At 41.4% G+C, this 17,929-nt stretch overlaps 1 long non-coding RNA gene across 1 annotated transcript; it reads right to left on the minus strand.

Moving 5' to 3' along the window:
• Positions 1–13,558: 13,558 nt before the first annotated feature.
• On the minus strand, positions 13,559–15,813 carry LOC135102251 (uncharacterized). The gene is made up of 2 exons (XR_010269601.1): positions 15,605–15,813; positions 13,559–15,386 (listed from the first exon to the last, which is right to left on the minus strand). It is a non-coding gene; the product is annotated as an uncharacterized LOC135102251 (long non-coding RNA).
• Positions 15,814–17,929: the final 2,116 nt, after the last annotated feature.

Genomic DNA, 17,929 nt, shown 5'->3' on the forward strand with positions numbered 1-17,929 from the left:
TCTCACTGCCCTCCTCTTCCCCTCCCTCTCCCCCTGCTTTTCTGTCTCCTTCATGCATCCCTGCCTCTTTACCTCCCTTCCTTCATCACCTCCTCCCTGCCTTCCTCTTTCCTTCACATGCACCCCCTGCCTGCTTACCTCCCCTCCTTCACCCCCTGCATGCCTTCACCTTTCCGTACCTCCCTCACCACCCCCCGTCCCTGCCCTCCTCCCTCCTTCACATGCATCCCTGTCTCTTCTCTCCCTTCATCCACCACCCCCTTCCTCCCTCCGTCAGTGACACAGAGCCGGGAGGCGTCCTTGACCAACACGCGCGTGCCTAAGGGCGAGCCGAGGGAGTGAAAGGCGCCGTGTAATTTTACCTTCAGCGTTCGGCCCAATCGAAAGCGACATCCATCTCTCCTCCCTTTACGAGGCCCCGGGGAGCGCACGCCAACACGGCACCGTTTTCACTCTCCACTTGGGGCTGCGCAGCGACCTCGCCAGGCTAAAAGGTCCGAAGTGGTGCTTGGGAACTTGTACAGTCACGGGGAAAAGTCGTGTAGCCTTGTGTACTCTCCTCACTGTTTAGAATTTTACGTCTCTCTCTCTCTCTCTCTCTCTCTCTCTCTCTCTCTCTCTCTCTCTCTCTCTCTCTCTCTCTCTCTCTCTCTCTCTCTCTCCTCCTGTGGTATGCTGACAGGGCCCTCGGACTGTCAACACATCAGAGGACGCAAATAGTCCTCTGATGTGCTGACAAGATTTTGTTAAAAGCCCGTTAGCAGATAATACTTGGGTCAAAGTAAAATGCTAAACACAATGAAATGAAAACAGGTCACATTGTTAAATAACGCAACCTTCCGAGTTCATTTCATTGAGCTTAGCATTTTACAATACACCCTGGCCCACGTATGACCTGCTGGCAGGCTTCGAACAAAACCATAGGGCCTTAACCCTTTGACTGCCACTTGGTACACCTACCCTTTGTCACTCTGAGTCACTCTGAGACATCTTTACTTGTTCTACAGCCATATCCTATCTTTGAACTGGGAAGAAACTGCAAAATGTATTCTTTTTCATCGCTAACTTTCTTGTAGATGCTTATAAAGACTTCACGCATCGCTTCTTGTGCTACTTAACGTTTCGTGTCGCAATGAAAGGGTTAATATTGTCAGCACACCAGATGACTCAATACTGAAGAGGAATGAGGAGAACAGTGAGAGGAGTTTCCGTTTTGTGTTTTTTCTCTTTGTTCTTGGTAAATTTAAACAATCTGGATATTATCAGTATACTATAACTACACAATATCATTATAAGTGTATAGACATTATACTAGCTGTTGTACTACAATGGACACTTATGATTAAACTATTACTGTGTGTGTGTGTGTGTGTGTGTGTGTGTGTGTGTGTGTGTGTGTGTGTGTGTGTGTGCGTGTGTGTGTGTGTGTGTGTGTGTCTGTGTGTGTGTGTGTGTGTGTGTGTGTGTTGTGAATCAGTGCAAGTGAGTCTGAGGTTGCAGAGAGAGAGAGAGAGAGAGAGAGAGAGAGAGAGAGAGAGAGAGAGAGAGAGAGAGAGAGAGAGAGAGAGAGAGAGAGAATAGGAGGACGAAGACTACGTATGGCAGATGGAAAGTGAATGTGAGTGAAAATGAGTGAGTCAAGAGGAAGGAGGAGGAGGAGGAGGAGGAGTGACCGTAACCGCTCGAATGTTGCAACTGTTAGTGAGAGTGACCAACCACGAGAAAGAGAATGATTGTCAGGCGCTGGGAGGGAGAGTGACGAGGGGGAGTGACGAAGAAGAGTGAGGAGGGAGGGAGGGAGGGAGGAAGTGACGGAAGGAGAGAGGGAGGGAGGAAGTGACGGAAGGAGAGAGGGTGGGAGGGAGAGAGAGAAGAAAAAGGGGAGGGCATGAGAACGGAAGAGTATACGAGGCATGGAGGGAAGAAGAAAGGAGGAGGAGGAGGAGGAGGAGGAGGAGGAGGAGGAGGAGGAGGAGGAGGGGACAAATGAAGGAAGCAAGAACACAAAAGTAAGAGATATTTCAGAGAAAGAAAGAATAACACCTGGCGAGAGAGAGAGAGAGAGAGAGAGAGAGAGAGAGAGAGAGAGAGAGAGAGAGAGAGAGAGAGAGAGAGAGAGAGAGAGAGAGACTGGAGACGGAGGGGGAGAGGAAAGGATGCGGTGTCGGTGGGAAGGGAAATGAAGAGGAAGGGGTGAGAGGAGGGAAGAACGTGAAAGAGGGAGAGAAGAGAGAAGGGAGATGAGGGAGGGAAGGAAGAGAAAGAACTAAAAAAAAGAAAGGATGATATAACTTGGCCAGATGCAGGGAGGAGGAGGAGGAGGAGGAGGGAAAAAAGAGGAGCAGGAGGAGGAAGAGGAGGAGGAGAGAAAAGGAGGAGGGGGAGGGAGGGATTACCCAAACCAATTATTGAAAGGTATGCTAATTAGTGCCTTTCATTAAACAGGAATTTCACTCATTCCTAACCTAATAATTATCAACATGGACGATGAGAAAAAAAAAAGAAAAACACTGCAAAGGGGAACGCTTGAATCTCTCTCTCTCTCTCTCTCTCTCTCTCTCTCTCTCTCTCTCTCTCTCTCTCTCTCTCTCTCTCTCTCTCTCTCTCAGTACAAATACACAAGGCTATATTTTGCCCACAACAACCATCAATAAAGTATAAAGTAACCCACACTACATATTCCTCGTTGTTTATAATCAAATTTTAGCCTACACTGGTTTCGTATTTCTCATTAGCACGCTGCGAGATTCTATTAATAATTCACCTAATGGTCTAACACGTTCACTATATTGCACTCCTACGTAAACAAACTACACGACCTAGATTAACTTTCCCTGTGTGTGTGTGTGTGTGTGTGTGTGTGTGTGTGTGTGTGTGTGTGTGTGTGTGTGTGTGTGTGTGTGTGTGTGTGTGTGTGTGTGTGAATGCATGTGTGTGGCTAGTGTCATTTTCCTTCTATTATTATTTGTTATTATTTTTTTTCACATCCTTATAGGGAAGCAAACGAGATCATATCAGAGAGAAACTCAAGGGGAAGTGGGACAGTCTGGCTGCTGGCGGCTGGAAATTTGTGTTTTCCCAGAGCAAATTAACAACAGAGGGTTATCACTGGGAGGGAGGGAGGGAGGCAGGGAGGGAGTGAGGGAGGGAGGAGGAGTTGCAGGCAAATTATGTCGAGCAATTAACACTAACTGCCATCAAGGGAGTAAGTAATAATGACGGTGGTGGTGGTGGTGATGATGATGATGATGATGATGTTAATAATACTAATATATATATATATATTGTAATAATAATGACAGAGGTGCCCGACCCTATTAAAACACGTAAATTAGCATCCAAACATCTTATAAAACTCACTTACATTTAAAACTTGAGTCTTAACTACAGTCAATCGTACCTTACCATACACACTACCTCCGCTACACTCCAATACGCAACGCTAAACTCTACCAGTAAGCCTGCAAGTATTATTTCAGCTTTTTGGATATTACTGGTGATAATTCAATTCAATCTTTTTGTATTCTGTTTTTCCTTTAGTTAGTTCGCTGGGGTGGTGAGGCAGTGAGGCGCATGGTGTGAGTCTTGTTAACGTCCAAATAATTGTCAAGTCTAATGAGATTTCGCTCTACTGTGAACACTCTCTCTCTCTCTCTCTCTCTCTCTCTCTCTCTCTCTCTCTCTCTCTCTCTCTCTCTCTCTCTCTCTCTCTCTCTCACACACACACACACACACACACACACACACACACACAATGCGGGCAAGACAACAAAACCAGATAAGACTCAAGTTAACAGTGCGTCATAAAACAACAAATAATCTTCGCAAACCAACACATCTTTCTCTTCCTCTTCCTCTCCCTTCATCATCAACACCACCACCAACACCATCACCATCATCACTACCACCACAATCCTCATTCACATCAAATAACAGCAGCAAAATAGCAAATCTTCCTCTTTCTCTTCCTCTCCTTCCTTCACCGCCACCACCACCACCACCACAGCTACTACCCTCAGTCACACCACCACCACCACCACCACCACCATTGCTACTGCTAAAAGATCGAACCCTGAATAAAATAATAATAAGATGCAACTCTAGCGTCGACCCAAGTACAGTATTACTCAGCTGTGTGTGTGTGTGTGTGTGTGTGTGTGTGTGTGTGTGTGTGTGTGTGTGTGTTACCATGACGTCATTTACTCACTCCTCACCCCCTCCCATCCCCGCTATGCTCCGTAAGCACTCACTGCCTTCCCCCGCTACTCTCTCTCTCTCTCTCTCTCTCTCTCTCTCTCTCTCTCTCTCTCTCTCTCTCTCTCTCTCTCTCTCTCTCACACACACACACACACACACACACACACACACAAGCCACCCACCCACTCACACACACATGCAACTCATTATTGTATTACACAACTAGTACATCTCTCTCTCTCTCTCTCTCTCTCTCTCTCTCCTCTCTCTCTCTCTCTCTCTCTCTCTCTCTCTCTCTCTCTCTCTCATCTCTCTCTCCAGGCCAGAAAGAAATTACTCCTCCTCCTCCTCCTCTGCTTCTCCCAAACTCGCAGAGACCCAGGCTGTGATTTATGACGCGCCCATCCTGAGCCTCCAACAAGGGAAGGATTTTAACGATTTCAGTAAAGTGCCACGGACCTTCTGTAATATTAATGGCCCAATGCTCTCTCTCTCTCTCTCTCTCTCTCTCTCTCTCTCTCTCTCTCTCTCTCTCTCTCTCTCTCTCTCTCTCTAAGCCGTCACAATCATGCAATCTGTTCTCACCTTCACTCTTCGTCTTTACTCTCCCATGATAATCTTCTTTCTCTTCCTCCATCTCCTCTCCTCCTCCTCCTCCTCCTCACTTCCGCCTTGTTTCTTCCCCAACTCCCCAGTGAGCTTCCCCTAATTCCCCCTGGGGATTCATAGCGGAGTTTACGAGTCAAAAATACAAAAGAAATTTATAAACAGAAACAGGCGTTTCTTAATAGCGGAGTTTACGAGTCAAAAATACAAAAGAAATTTATAAACAGAAACAGGCGTTTCTTAATCAAAGGAATGCGTTTTTTCACTCAACTTTTTCTATCCTTCCTTTATTTATTTATTTTTTCCAGAGTTTCAACTAAAAATAATAGTTATCGGGAGGTTTTAAGTCTATTTTTTTTTATCGGTAGTGGTGATTAATTAACCTTACTTTTACATAAACCAAGCAAAAAAAAAAAAATAATAATAATAATTTTTTGCCTTAACCTCATAATTTTCCCGCAACACACTCTACTGACGAATGAATATTTATATCTACGTACACAAAGTTGACATGAAATTTTCAATGGAAGTGGAACTAACAGACTAACGGGAAGCAAGCAAGACGAGTAGAGGAAAAGGAGAATGGGGGGAAGAAGAGGAGGAGGAGGAGGAGGAGGAGGAGGAGGAGGAGGAGGAGGAGGAGGAGGAGGAGGAGGAGGAAGAGAAAGAGGACCGCTTTGATCAGTTAAACACAAGTGGGTGTGAACGCATCCTCCAGAAAGGCGATGCGTGAATGAGGAGGTCTTGAGGCGGGTCAGAAAAGGGCTTAACGCGGAGAGACAGGCTTAATGCGGGCTGGGAACGGACCTCTAAGACGTGAGAAAGGTCTGAGAGAGGCGGGGAAAGAAGTCGGGATTAGAGGTCGTTAGTGGCGAGGCGGTGAATGGAGGCACGGCTTGCGGCGCGATGTGGTTGTTGGTCAGTCTGTTAGGTTGTCGTAAAGTCGCATGCCGGTTGGTAAAGGTCACGTTTTACTCGTCTGCTTATTGGTTTTTGTTTTTAACAAGTAATTTGAGTCGTGTTTGATTTGTTGTTTGATTGATCGGTTGATTTAATCGATTCGTTGTAGCCACAGAGTCATACAGCGTCAATCGGGTTTGAGTCGTACAATGAATGCAGATTAGTTAAAGCAATCTCAAGTTCACAGAAGAATCAGTGATTTGATTCTGATCATACAAAATTAAGAAATTTACTTTTCGAACCTTTAAAGCAAATGTGTTGCGGACTATTGCGATCAGATCAATAATGCAACTTGAAATACTTTCGGTCATCCATACAAACAAGAGCACCTCAGATAATTTTGTTAAATCAGAAAAAAAACTATATATATATATATATATATATATATATATATATATATATATATATATATATATATATATATATATATATATATATATATATATATATATATATATATATATATATATATATATATATATATATATATATATATATATATATATATATATATATATATATATATAAAGATCCCCTAAATAATGATCTTGAAAAAAAATTAAAAAGGCCCTTGACAAGCTGTAACTTTCAACATCCAATTTCTCAAGTAGTCAATCAATGAATCAACATCATCATCATCACCGCTCGCCGTCCAGTCAGGCTGGTATCATGCGCCCCTGGCTGCCTCAGGTGAACAGCCTCACGCTTCCTCAGCTTCAAGGTCCCGCCTCCCGCAGCTCTTTGCCTCCCCGCTCCCTCTCCAGCCTGCCCTCCCTCCTACCCCATAAGTATCCGCGTCCTTATCCTGCGTAACACTAATATTCTGACGTGCCGCCCCAAGCCCCTCGTCGCGCCCACCCTCGCCTGCCCCGCCCACACCCAGCTGACATACTCTTTGCGCTCGGAAATGCTACCCACTCCCCTCAGGCGTCAAGTTTCCTGCCACAAGAACTAAGGGAAGTGAGCCATCGTTTGGCGGGAGGGGAAGACCATCCCTGGCGGGGAAGAGATTCAAGGGGCAGGAGGGAGGGAGGAGGGGAAGAGGGCGAGGGCGGGTCGCAGATGTGTGTGTGTGTGTGTGTGTGTGTGTGTGTGTGTGTGTGTGTGTGTGTCTCATACATACATTCATACACACACACACACACACACACACACACACACGTAGCTATGTGGTCAGAGGAAGCAGGACGCGTGCCCCGGCGTGCCGGTGTGCAGGGCCTGTGGTGGCAACAAGCTTGCACCCGGAAAGGAAGAGTCAGGAGAGGAGACTTCAACAAAGCATCGGGTCTGGTTGGTGCACCGTGCAGGGCAGCCAGCGGCCACAACCACCTGCCGGACCCGCCGCTCACGCACCATCTTCTGCGAGAAGTTTTAGGTTCAAAACGTTACGCTCACCTTTTTTGCGTCTTTGGGGGCATCCTTTGCTAACTGGTCCTCGGGGGCGTCTGACACCTTGGCGTGTGTTCCATTGACGATGGTGGCATTGGGTTCCGGAGCCTGCTGGGGCTGTGAAGAAGTTTCAGTGGGAACATTTCCATTACCTCCGCCGCCACCCGCGTCCTGTTGCCCGTTTTGATGAGAAGTATCGTTTTCTACTGGCATCTTGTCAGTAGGATTTGTTTCACTAGCACCCCAAAACTAATTTCGGAGCGATGTCAATACAATAACAAGAATTACGTGAGTAGCATTAAAATCTTCCAGAAGTCGCGCGTGGCCACCTCCACTCACTGACGTAAAGAATCTCACTGACTCGCCTCGCATCCCGCACCTCCACCCCACCGCCACGGCGGCTGTCCTGGCCCAACGATATTGCCATACGGGGATTTGTATTCCTATTTTTTATTCCTCTTATGAATAATGTTGAGTATTCTTACAACCTTTCTACACTAAGTTTTCATAGACGGCATAAGTATCCTTCGTGCCATGCGATGTCATTCCATGATGCCATAGAAAAAGGCCGAGGTTGAATAAGGATCCTGCGGCGTGTATTGACTGAGGCGACTGGCGGTGCACAAGCGGGGCGCGGCACAGCCAGAGGCGGGGCGTTCAAATCTCCTCCCTGGAAACTCACTGACAGCATCCCTGCTGATCCAGACATTGTTATGCCAGCACTCCTTCAGCTTATTTTGGTGCATGCTTCTTCAAAACATTCTCCTCGCTGACGTGTGACTGCATGGAAAACAGCACACACTGTACTTACCCAGAGGGGTGGTGGTGGCAATGCTGGATCAGCAACCAGCAACGAACTTTACCTGCTGACGTCATAGTTACACCTTTTGTGCACCTGTCTCGGTCTTGCTTCCTTCTTCCCTCCACTTCCTTTCCTTCCTTCTCATTCTCCTTCCTCACTCCCTCCTCGAAGGTAGTCACGAGATATACCAGATTCGATATCATTTTGTTAGTGTTGATTTCCTTTTCTCAAAATTATTTATTCAGTAGGTCACCACAATTCTAAAATATGACTTTTGTATAACAGAGCACCAAGAGCCATTAAACATTTATTTACGGTAAATGCATTCAGTTCCTCCTTGAAATGTTGATGCGACCGACTATCATTTTGACAATCATGTACACGTGAATAAAATACCCAGTCATAAAGCATGACGAAATTATGACCAATATATTTCCATTCGCAAGATCAATATAAATCATATCTACTCGGTCCTCCTAAGTTACAAGATATGGGCCAACATTTCAATCACATAGAGTCTGCTTCTGCAAAATACTATTATTATTATTATTATTATCATTATTATTATTATTATTATTATTATTATTATTATTATTGTTATTATTATTATTATTATTATTATTATTATTATTATTATTATTATTATTGTTATTATTATTATTACTATTATTGTTATTATTATTATTACTATTATTGTTATTATTATTATTATTATTATTATTATTAGTAGTAGTAGTAGTAGTCGTAGTAGAAGTAGTAGTAGTAGTAGTATCATTACTATTATTAATATTATTAGTATTATCATTATTATTATTATTATTTTATTATTATTATTATTATTATTATTATTATCATTATTATTATTATTATTATTATTATTATTATTATTGTTATTATTATTATTATTATCTTATTATTATTATTATTATTATTATTATTATTATTATTATTATTATTATTATTATTATTATTATTATTATTATTTTCTTCTTTTCTTCTTTTTTCTTCTTCTTCTTCTTCTTATTATTATTATTATTATTGTTCTTGTTCTTGTTCTTGTTCTTGTTCTTGTTCTTGTTCTTGTTCTTGTTCTTGTTATTGTTATTGTTATTGTTATTGTTATTATTATTATTATTATTATTATTATTACTATTACTATTACTATTACTATTACTATTATTATTATTATTATTATTATTATTATTATTATTATTATTATTATTATTATTATTATTATTATTATTATTATTATTATTATTATTATTATTACTATTATTATTACCATCATCATCATTATTATTATTATTATCATTATTATCATTATTATTATTATTATTATTATTATTGTTATCATTATTATCATTATATTATTATTGTTATTGTTATCATTATTATTATTATTATTATTATTATTATTATTATTATTATTATTATTAATTATTATTATATTATTATTATTATATTATCATTATATTATTACTATTATTATTATATTATTATTATTATTATTATTATTATTATTATTATTGTTATTATATCATTATTATTGTTATATTATTATTATATTATTATCATTATTTTATCATATTATTATTAATCATATCATTATTGTTAGAGAAGCCAGCACGCCTTAACTACGTGGTATTCCACGCAAGGGGCAATAAGAGGTTGTATTGAGGGCGATCAGCGGCACACACTTTACATCACAAGAAATGAGCCATGGCGTACTATTATCCCCACTACTACCTTGTCTCTTCTACTGCTAGTTAAGAGTGTAGACTAGAGTAATCAAACAGCTTAAATATTCTCTAAAAATCTCTTGTTGTTTGTAATAATGACAACTAATTCACACCAGAACAAATTTCTTTATTCTATCCATGCGGCACGAACTCTACAGAAGACGTGGAAAAAAGCATGCTGTCATGCCCTTCTCCATCCAGACGAAGGAGTAAGTAGAGAGAGAGAGGGGGGTGGGGGGGCAGGCGGGAAGACGTCTCTGGAGAGGCGTGGAATGCAGTTCTGCTGATCGAAATCTGTCACAAAGTGGCGGCCAGACGGATCAGCTGCAGGTGTGGGTGGTCACACGGTACAAAGGCGGCAAGGTTTAGTTAGATTAGTTTAGTTAGGTTAGGGTTTAGTTAGATTACATTATTATTACCATTGTTATTGCCTTAATAATAATAATAATAATAATATAATATATATATATATATATATATATATATATATATATATATATATATATATATATATATATATATATATATATATATATATATATATATATATATATATATATATATATATATATATATATATATATATATATATATATATATGAAAATAAGAAAATAGAAGTTGTCGACACATTTTTCAATCCTCTGTTGATATTCGTAAATGCACGCATGCTCCAATGCACTCAGCTTAAGGCCCCTTCACACGACGCTACCACGAAGGAGCAACCACATGTCTGCAGTGATTCAAGTATAACCATTCAGAGGTGGCTGCGCCACCAAATCCGGCAGCGTGGCTAGACTTAAGGTGGTAAGAGAAGGAGTTTTTGTGCGCGGCGAAGCTTGTGGAGCCAGGAAAAAATCATACCTTCACCATGCTAGCGCCAGCAAGCGGCGGCATCTCGTGTGAAGGGGGTTTTACTGTCAACCAAGACGACCTAGACTAGCGTGTAGTATTATAGGCTCAATCCCAAGCCTGTAACAGCTGGAGGAGTCATCTGTTCGAGAGTGGAGCCGTATAAACTGATAATGGTGATGCACTTACTGTTTCCTTGAACCTGGCACCCACAGCACCAGTTATGAACCAAACAGCGCAACTAATAACGGATAAATTCACTGAATAAAGTATTTTTCGATGGCGTAACTGACATTCCTGACATCGCGGAGCAGCCTGGCTGGGAGTATTATGGTAAATGATTGCTCTCTCTATATTTCTTGCCCCTCTACAGTGATCAGGGCTCATAGTAATAAAGATTTACTAACTACCATACAACATAGTTCGTTTATAGGTCAGTAAGGATCAGCAGAGTGGGCGTAAACATTTTTAAGGTCAGGATAACTTGGCAAATAAGAATTATCTTAGAACGTCACACACCATAATTAATCCTTAATGCCACAAAAAAACAGCACTTAAAATAATGATCCGGTGTTGCGAGTATACGTTGACTTTGGAGGCCCAGTTATTGAGGTTAAAAACACGTAGCCTGTACTGCTTTTTGTTCATCGTTGACACACTTCCCTCTTATGGCTCCACTCTCCATGGCTGACGTCTAAATTCCGGAAACTCGGTCACTACAGTTCTCCTTCGCCTATAAATCATTGCCTTGCTTTCCTGCGCTTTTGGGCAACTGTGAAAACGATAAAAAACTTTTGTCTGCTTTATTTCAGCAACCTGCGACATAATAAAGAGACGCAATAAAGGTATATTACTGCTGCTTTCACGGGAGTCACTGGCACCAGTAAACCCACAAAACTTGACAAGGATTCCGCGTCCCTGCATTTCAAAACACACGGGCACTCGCCTCTCAGTAACAACTACACAAGGACTGGTCAAAATTCAGTGAACACAATCGTGAGGTCATGCATTTTCATGACGTCATTTGGAACTGTGGCAGAGCAAAACCCACCAATACCAAGGAATACAGACTCTCTCCTGTACCTGTACCTTGGCCTGAGGATTATTAACAAAGGGGTGCTGTCAATTATAGATAGGTCCAGTAGAATAAAAAAAAACATCACTATCGTCAGGATATTATCATCATCAGGATAAGCAAAATTCTCGGGATCAGCAATCAGAAAAAAAAAAAAAAAAAACGGGTTCAAGCTTAAAAAATTCAGGTTCAGGAAAGAAATAGGAAGGAATAGTTCTCAAAGGAATAGTTCTCGAAGAGTGGTAGATGATTGGAACGGACTCGGTAATCAGGTCGTTAGTGTCGAATCATTAGGGAGCTATTAAAAAGATAAGACAAAGTTATGGATGAGAACGACAGGTGGAAAGAGGTGGGCTATGTTTCTCATACAGGGATTGCCACGTGTAGGCCTGATGGTTATCTTACAGCTTTTTTTTTCTTATTTGCTACCACCAGTTCACCACTCTTCCTAGTGGTTGATAGATTATTTAGATTGAAGGACTGATGGTAAATTGTTTTAGATTGAAGGACTGATAGTAGTAAATTAAGGAGGTTATCATCCGAGATGTTAGTATAAGGTAATTTAAAAAATACCTAGAATTAGGATCGTAATAGGCCATTTTGTGGTGTGTTTTATGTTCTTCTACCTATGCGTTTGTGTACACATTTTTGTCAATTCAAGTACACATTTTTGTCAATATGTTCATTACAGAGTATTTACTTTCTTCTGTGCGTCAGGATTTTAGATTATTATTTAAACTACTGTTATAATGACTGATGGGAGGGCGGTTAAGAGAGACTCCACCCACGTCAGTTCATGTGGAAAGTGGTCAGGTGCTGGATATTCATCTTGTCTGAGGGTGAAGCGGGCAGACAGCGACGGCTGGAAAGCTGAGGGGTGGAGCGGTGGTTGTGCCTTCCCATACCTGGAGCGGGATAGTGGTGGCGGTCCTTACATTTACGTGAACAGGCGGAGCGGTGGTGTCACGAGTCATGTGTGGCGGTACCGATTGCTGGAGTGATCTGGATGTGTTGGTGTTTCAAAGGTGTTGACATGATTGGGTGTCAAAATGCTTTCGGTGTCAAATACTTTCTTGTTTGTGTGATGCATTAGTCCAAAATATTGTGTTTGTGTGATGCATTAGTCTGTAAAATAAATTCAGTCTTGATATTGCAATTTCGTTATCCAGAGAAGGAGAGTGATCGTGTGTCTGTGTTTCAGTGCCCGTGTGTTGAATGAAACTAGTCCCCCAGGTTAGGTGTGTGTGTGGTAGTGTCTAGTTCCCCAGGTTAGCTGTGTGTGGTAGTGTGCGGAAAGCTATTTGCTTTCTTTGGTGTTGCAAGAGTGGGCAGACATTGAGGAAGACAGGAGGTGACACCATCCCCATATTGTCAGCTGGACTGCCAATAGGTCTTCAGTTTCTCATTAACATTCCATCCTTTACATAATGTCCAACATAATCAGCAGATATTTTATCTATCTCAGCTCTGCTCCATAGAGATTGTAAGCTACCATCCCGTTTCTGCTCCTAAATCAACTCCTCCTTGTTCACGACGTCAGGCAATACCTCTACCTCGTAATGGCCCTTATTTTCCATCTTCATATTCACAACATTCTGATCAAACAACACACCTAAGCTCTCCTTCAGATCACCATTATCCTCACCCACACCATAATCCACTTACAAGTTTCTACCCTTAACTTGTCACAACATATGATGGATATATATAGCATTTTCCTCAATTTTCTCCCTCACTTACCTCAGGGAAAAAAATTATAATTTACCAGTAGACTTTCCACAAATGCTGGATCAGGAACTTTTCTACCTGCTAGGTCATTTCCTAGATGCATCTGTGCACCACTGACCGCTAACTTATCACTCACACCTACTTTAACTCTTCTTCCATTGACAAATCCGCTCTATAGCCATACATAATGCACCGGCACAACACTAATAGAATTAATGCCTCTCACCTCTATTTGTTCACCGTGAGAGCTCTATCCATTCCAATACATCTCGAAGCACTAGGTCCACATTTGCAGCTGTATCTCTTAAGAGCCATTTCCTTCCCTGAACCACTGTCTAATTTTATCATTCCTCTAATAATAAATGGTTCAAATTCCACAGCAGCAGTACATTCCTCCACTACAACATAGTTCCTTCATTACACTCAATGCCACTTTGGCTTACCTGCCAAACTACTGTTCTTACAATGAAATCCTTATGGCCTAAACTACCACAATAAGAACATTTTGCTTCCTTACTTGATTGTTGACAATCCCTACTCAAAGTGACCAGGATGCCCACAGCTGAAGCACCAAATTGATGGTTTACCTTCCAAATCATTATACATTCTGTCCTCAACACTGATACTCAGCTTGGAAGAAGGACGCAATACTTGCCCTGTATACTGCTTGAATTTGCAAAACAGTTACTATTTACAAACTGAGCATTTACATTTGGCTGCATTGCCACATGTGCACTATTAAACCTTCCCTTGAAACAGTTCCGACTTCAGGAATTTACCCTGATTCCTACATCCCTCCTACATACCCAATATGCTGTTTCAAGCTGATCAGTTTTACGTCCTACTTCCATTACAGTCTTTCTATCAGCTTTTATACTTCATGTTAGGATGTATTCGGTTCCTAAATTGGTTCCGAAAATGCTCTAACAAAATCACCTCTTTCATGTCCTCCACATTTTTAACATACTCAGCTTTGAGCCACTTATCCAACTTTAGGGTACATTCTCTAGCTATTTCCATGTATGTGCAATTATGGATTTTCTCTAATGCCCTAAACTTTAATCTATATACCTCAGGAGCCAAGCGTACATTTGACAACACTGCTTCCTTAACAGCGGCACAGTCCCTATACTCATCAACATATACTATTATAAATTTCCCTGGGTTTTCCTTCAATTTTATCTGTACTAAGAGTGCCCACTCTTCCACTGGCCAACCTCTCAACTCTGCTACCTTCTCGAATTAGAGAAAGTCCTCTGCCTCAGAGAAAGTCCTCTGAGGCTGCCTCACTTTCAACAAAATCCGGGACAAATGAAGTTTTTTTTTTATCCTCCGAATCACCTCTCAAATCACCGTCTCCCTTCTCTGACCTTTTCATCTCCACTTCTGCCTTCTTTAGTTCCAACCTCTTTTCATCCTTTCCAATATGTACCTTTCACTGCCGGACATTTCCCACCGCACTCCTCCACTACTTGTTCCCACTTCACTTTGTTCACTTTCATACTTTCATGGACGTGCTGTTCCTCCACACACAACGGACGTTTGTCAACATCGTATCTAACTTTCTGCACGTCCTCGCTGAGCCTAGCAGTAAACTTAACACCGTGCTGTTCCTCCACACACAACAGACCTTTGTCAACATCGTAACCAACTCTTTCTGCACGTCCTCGCTGAGCCTAGCAGTCAACTTAACACCAAGTCAACCTGGTAGCACACCAAGCTCTTCTCTACTACACTAATACAAATAATGGACATTCAAAGAGTTAATGAACTGTTCCACATGGTCCGCCATCTTGACAAATCACCATCATTATAAGCACTATCTTGGTAGAGTACAGAAGCGCATGTCCATGAACAGTGGTCACAGGAGTACAGGACCACGCAGGGCAGCGAGTCTTGCGGGTGGAATGGAGTGTATGGCGAGACGTATCGCACTTATTTACATGGAGTCACTGATCACAAATCACACATGGAAGAAGATCTCACGGACAGGCCCCCCAATTCTGTCACCTCCAGTCTTCCTCGGTGTCTGCCCACTCACTGCAATACCAAGGAAAGCAAATAACTGTCCACACACTACCTCACACAGCTAACCTGAATGGACTAGTTTCATCCAAAACAGCACAGACAGACGGGCACACATACAGACAATTTCACTCTTTCCTGGATAACTAAATGCAATATCAAGAAAATATCTCAGTCTAATGCATCACACCAACACAAGAAAACATTTGACACCCAGTCATGTCAACACATACCATTTAACACACTACCAAGAACAAACGTGCAGCAAACACTGCCACCACTCCATCAATCAGTACCGCCACACACGACCCGCGCCACCACCGCTCCGCCCCCCAGTCCACGTAAAAGTAGGAACATTCACCATATCCCACTCCAAGTATGGGTAGGTAGAACCACCACTCCATTCCTCAGCTCTCCACCCGCTACTGTCTGCCCGCTTCACCCTCGGACAAAAGAAAGAATTCCCCTTCATTGACTCCTTTCCACATTAAATGACGTGGGCGGAGTCTCTCTTAACTCCGCCCCCTTCAGTGATTACAACAGTAGTTTAAATAATCATCCACAAAATCCTTTATCAAATGACACACAGAAGAAAGTAAATAATCTACAATGAACATACTGAATAGACAAAAATGTGTACACAGAGGCATAGGTAAAAGAACATAACAAAATACAACACCAAATGGCCCATTACAATTTTAATTCCAGACACTTAAATTACCTTATAGTACCGTCTCAAATGATAAGGAAAACCCTCGTTAATTTACCATCAGTCCTTAAATCTAAATAACCATCTCCAATTTAGGAAGAGTGGTGAACTAGTGGTAACAATGGTGACAAAGCAAATTATTGTACCTAAGAAGTATAGGACGAGGCTGATGGAGGTCGCTCATGGGAATGTTTGGTAGGGTCACCTGGGAGTGGCAAAAGCATTAGAGAAAATTAGTTGTCATTACTTTTGGCCTGGAATAAACAAAGATACAACAAACTATTGTAGAACGTGTCCACTTGTCGAATGACAAGGAAAGATAAACCTAATCAAACAATTCCCAGAGCTCCGTTGCGACCCGTGCCAGTAATGACTGTCCCATTCAGCAAGGTGGTAATTGATTGTGAGGGGCCGTTGCTTCGTACGGGAAGAGGTAACCAGTATATACTGACAATCATGTGCACAGCTATAAGATTTCCTGAGGCCATTCCTTTGAGAAGCATAAATAGTAGAGTAATTGTAAGGGAGCTAGTGAATTTTTTTTTTTTTTCCATGGGTTGGATTGCCATCTATCCAGTCAGACCAGGGTAGTAATTTTTACATCAAGGTTATTCAAGAATGTGTTGAAAGCATTAAGCATCAAACAAGAATTATCTAGTGCTTATCATCCTCAATCGCAAGGGTGCATAGAAAGGTTTCACCAGACTCTCAAGAACATACTAAAAATGTACTGTTAAGAGAGGGATAGAGAGTGGGATGAGGCACTGCCTTTAGCATTATTTGCTTTGAGATGCTGTAAATGAATCGATCTGGTATGTGGACACGAGGTGCGTGGTCCATTAATGATGTTAAAGGAAAAGTGGTTGGGAAATAATGGAATATTCAATGTACCCCGATATGTGAAAACTTTCAAGGGGAAACTAATAAAAGCTAACGAAATTGCTAGGAAGAACTTAAATGAGGCTCAGAATGAAACAAAGGGGTGGTACGATCATTAATGAGTTTAAATCATTATTCAGTGATGTACCTAAAACTGATGTAATTGTTCATGATATAGAGGTAAATGGTGCAAAGCCAGTTAAACATCCATATAAAGTAAACCCAGTTAAGAGACAGAACATGAGGAAAGAGATACAATATATGCTTGATAATGACTTGATAGAACCTAGCATCAGCCCTTGGAGCTCGCCCTGTGTTTTGGTGCCGAAACCTGGAGGTGATAGTTACAGGTTTTGAACTGATTTTAGGAAAGTCAATGATTTGATAAAAAGCGACTCGTATCCTATTCCACGAATCGATGATTGTATAGATCAGTTAGGAAATGACAGGTTTATGACAAAAATAGATTTGCTGAAAGACAGCTGGCAGGTAGGATTGACTGAACGAGCTAAAGAAATTACAGCATTTGTTACAATGGACGGATTTTTTCAGTACAAGGTCCTTCCCTTCGGGATGAAGAACAGTTCTAGTTGTTTTCAGAGACTTGTCAGTACTGTATTAAAGGATGTAGACGGATGTGCTGTTTATATTGATGATATAATTTTGTACTCTGAGGATTGGAAGGAACATCTAGTTTTATTGATGAAAAAGCTCCAAAAACTTGACAATGTAAATCTCACTGTAAACTCAATGAAAACTGACTTTGTTAAAGCATGCGTATATTACCTTGGATATAAAGGGGAGGGGGGGGGAAAGAAAAGGTGCAACCGTTGGATGCCAAGGTTAATGACATTAAGAGTTTTCCTTCCAAAAAGTCCATGGCCCCACCACCAAGCGTAACCCATGACTACACTGATTGTCTGTAGTCCTACACTCATTAGTTCTAAAGTTCTAGGTGAAAAAAAAAAAA

The sequence above is a fragment of the Scylla paramamosain genome, chromosome 7 (assembly GCF_035594125.1).
Source record: "Scylla paramamosain isolate STU-SP2022 chromosome 7, ASM3559412v1, whole genome shotgun sequence".
NCBI classification, from domain to species: domain Eukaryota; kingdom Metazoa; phylum Arthropoda; class Malacostraca; order Decapoda; family Portunidae; genus Scylla; species Scylla paramamosain.